Raw genomic sequence first — 3945 nt, forward strand, 5'->3', positions numbered from 1 at the left:
GGTCTTGCACAGTGAGGTTAGTGTGTGCACTCTCCAGGCTGATAGAAGTTCTTGATGAAGAAGTCGCTGCCTGCACCGTGTGAACAAGGGCGTGGCCGGACAGTCCTGTGGCTGCCAGATCCCAGCCCAGCCACCAGGCCCTACCGCTCCACAACACAGAGCCTGGGTTCTGGGTTCTGTGGTCGATATGAGGTCCTGGGTAGTGGGGAATGGAGTGGACGCCCTGGGAAAAGGAATAACAGGACAAACTGAATCTCATGTGCACAGAAAGGAAGGAGAGCACTGCAAAACAAGAAGGGGGAACAGAAATATCTCATTGCATTGTAAGGTTGCGGGGGCAAAGAGGAGGCCACCGCACTGCATCCAAGGCAGTGCAGTGGCGATGGTGCCTTCAGCCACCAGGAAGGGCGACTGTGCCACGCTCCCCGGCATGTGGCGTGGCACAGGCGACACGCAAATTTCTACAAAGCCTCCCTCCCGTGTGACTTGTGGCATGCGCGAAGAAGAAAAGCGGCCCCTAGGGGCAGGGGTCCAGGAACTCTGTTGCTGCCCGTGCACCTCATTCCTTGAAACCTACTCTGCTTAGAACAACACAAACTAAACGCCGCCCTGTGGGACGCGTCCCTGCACCACCAGCCAGGCGCCTCCAGAACGCGCTCCCAGGAACCCAGAAGTTTGCTGGTGTGTGTTTGCGGCCCCCGCGCACTTCGAAACTGAAAGCTCAACTGGAGGGCCCGGAGTCTCGCCCCAGCCAAAGGCCGGCGAGCGCTGCCGCCGCCGCAGCCACCGCCCCAGCAGAGAGCGCGCCGCTCCGCTGCAGTTGTCTTCACTGCCGCAGCGGGCCGGGGGCAACAGTGAGCCGCGGCGGCGAGAAACCGAGGTACTGGCGTGGCGGTCGCCCCAGCCTGGGCTGGGAGAGCGGAGACAGTGGCGGCGAAAACTCTCTGCGTTCTGGAGGGAGGGAGCGGGCAGGAGGAGATGGTGGACGCCTTGTAGGTAGAGCGAAAGGGGTATTCAACGCCTGTACCAGGATGGCCGAGTGGTTAAGGCGTTGGACTTAAGATCCAATGGACATATGTCCGCGTGGGTTCGAACCCCACTCCTGGTAGCTTTAGGTTTTTCTCTTAAATTATTTTATTTTTTAAAAATACGAATCTCACTGAACACACCATGCCTTGGGCATTAGAATTCCGACTTCTGGCTGGGAGAAGCGCAACGCTCACACGCAAAGACCTGCTTGCCACCAAGAGACCGCGCAGGCGGCGGCCCGCAGAGCTCCGCTCACCTCCCCAGCTGCAGGGCGGGAGGCGGCGGGGAGGGGGAGGGCTGTGACCTGGAGGGTATTTTTAAAACTGCCTCTGCAAAAAAGTAAAAAATGCATCTCTCTTTTTTTCCTCTCTCTCCCTTTTTTCTCCCCCGCCACTGTTAATTTTATGCACACAACTCTCCTATTAACTCCTAGAAGGCGGAGACTGTATCATCCTAGATGTAAAATGCACTCCAACTTGGGGTCGGCTTAGAGTTTTTAAATACAGCGTGGTCAAGTTTTTTTTTTCTTCTTCTTCCTTTAAAATTGTTTGTTTAATGAGAGCCATCTAAGAATTTTTAAAAGTTGCAAGTACAATGCAAATAACTTTTTTTCCTCTCTTGAATCATTTAAAAGTAAAATACTGAGTGGATGCCCAAGTACTACTATTAAAATCAGGAAATTAACATTGATGATTTAATACCATCTAATCCTCGTTCCCCATTCGGTCACCAGTTGTCGCAAGAATGTTCTTTATAGCAAAAGGCTCCTCTTCAGAATGTTGCGTTGCATTTACTTGTCCTGTCTCCTTCGTCTTCTTCCTTGTGGATCAGCTCCTCAGCCTCTGCTGACTTTCATGATCTTGACACTTCTGCTGACAAGCCAGCCGGTTTGTAGAATGTCCCTTTGTCAGTCTAGGTTTTCTGGTGTTTCCTCCTGATGAGATCTAGGCTCTGTTTATTTAGCAGGACTTCCACAGAAGCCATGCAGTGTTCTCATGGCAGCCTCTCAGGCGGCATGATTTCCGTGTGGCCTGCTTCTCTGCCAGGCTTCTCCTCTATAAAGTTACTGTTTTCCCTTTGTGATTAGTACATGTTTTAGAGGGAAGTGCTTTGAAGCTGTGTAATATCCCGTGCCTTATCAAATTTTCATTTTATTCAATTATTTATGGAATTATAAATTATGTACGTATGTACCCATGGTGCCCTATTTTAATGAATGGTTACAATCCATTCATTCATTTTGATGCTCAGAGTGTCTCAGATTGGGCCAGTGACAGCCCATTCAAGCTGACTTTTGACTTGTCTGCATTATTCTTTAGCACTTCCTTACTTCCTACTCCAATATAGTCCAGATTTACCTTGTACTTTCCTGACCCAGTACTAGAATCAGCCGTTTTCCAAAGATCCTTGGTTCCTTTTAGTGGAGAATGGTATCTAGAAACCAAGGTCTCAATGCTAGGTGTGCTCATTGCTCTTGAGGTGTTGCTACTCCCAGGCCCTCTGGGTAGACAGAATTAAGGAGTTTGTGCGTGTGTGTGTGTGTGTGTGTGTGTGCGTGCGTGTGCATATTTGTCTACTTGTATATTTATCTATATAAATATATATCTATGTTTATTCATGTATCTTTATGTATATCAAGTTTATATGTACCTCCAATTCTGATCCAACACTATAGACTTTGTTCTATTTTTTCTCCCCGTCCATGTTTGTAACTCCCTGAATTCCTGCCTCCCCAGTGCAGATCTATACATTGCTTAAGCTCATCTAATGGCTTTAGAATTGAATTGCTCAAAAAGGAAAGAGAAAAAGATTGTCTACATATTTTGGAAATAAACATCCTGCCAGCAACTGAGAACAGGCTCTAGCCACTCACTATTAGATACTTGGGATATGCAGATAAATAACCCAGCCTCTGTCTCAGTGAGTTCAGATAGCAAGAGACAGAGATTTTAATAAGCCACATTTGTAATGAAAAAATATGAATTATGCCCAAGGTGCTAAAGGAGTGGTTTGGGAAGGCCTGACTCTTCCTCAGAGAGCCAGCTTTAGTTGAGAAGTGAAAGAAGAGAAGCAGGGATGAGGGAGGAGCAAGGGGGAGAGGGAGACAGATACAGGTGGGGTAAGCCACCTGGGAGCCGTCTGGGGGCCCTGTGAAGTATGATGCCCAGGATGCCCTGAAGGATTTGAAACAGAAGGAACCTGACAAACGTTACATTTGGAAGTATCTGTGTTTACTGAAGTAGAGAATCTTTGTCTGTCTTTATAGGCTTGGGATTGGGGGGCATGTTGAATCGGTAGAAAATATTTTGGGGGAAAATTTGTTTAATTCAGTTAACAGCCAGTTAGACTGAGCTCAGTCTTTCTCTTCCTCCTTAAAAGCCCAGGATTTTTTCCTTGAAAAGCAGATCTGTTGTATTAGACTCTTTATGTATTTTCAAAAGTTCTTAAAACATAGCGAATATATTGAAGTTAAATTTGAATCGTTAACTTAGTTTGAATTAAATTTAAATTAGTTTAAATTAAATTTGAATCATTAAATTTGTATACTGCCACTAAGCTTATAATGATTTTCTAATAATTATTTTAACAGAAAGAACTTAAGTCAGTCCTTTGAATTATAAATTAACAGTGTGGGTTTATAAACATTCTCTGTGGGTTTGAACTAGTTGTAAGTTATTCAAAATTGTTTGATTATTTTCTATTGGGCGCTTAGATGGATCTCTGCAGGAAAAGCTGTACCAACGCAGTGACACCTACTGGTTAATTTGAGGCAAATTTTTTGTTAAATTCTGTCTGCCTTATTCTGACTATAGAATTCTGATAATTTGCTCCACAGTTACTGTGTTTGGAAGCAGATTCAGGCTATATCTATGTCAGCCAGTAAATTGACTTTCTTTTTTCTCTTTTAATGATTAA

General features: G+C 45.6%; 1 non-coding gene across 1 annotated transcript; it reads left to right on the top strand.

Annotated features, from left to right (window-relative positions):
• The first annotated feature begins 1025 nt into the window (after nt 1-1025).
• TRNAL-UAA (transfer RNA leucine (anticodon UAA)) lies at nt 1026-1108 on the top strand. Its single transcript has one exon. It is a non-coding gene; the product is annotated as a tRNA-Leu (tRNA).
• Nucleotides 1109-3945: the final 2837 nt, after the last annotated feature.

Source organism: Symphalangus syndactylus, chromosome 2, assembly GCF_028878055.3.
Source record: "Symphalangus syndactylus isolate Jambi chromosome 2, NHGRI_mSymSyn1-v2.1_pri, whole genome shotgun sequence".
Taxonomy (NCBI): Eukaryota; Metazoa; Chordata; class Mammalia; order Primates; family Hylobatidae; genus Symphalangus; species Symphalangus syndactylus.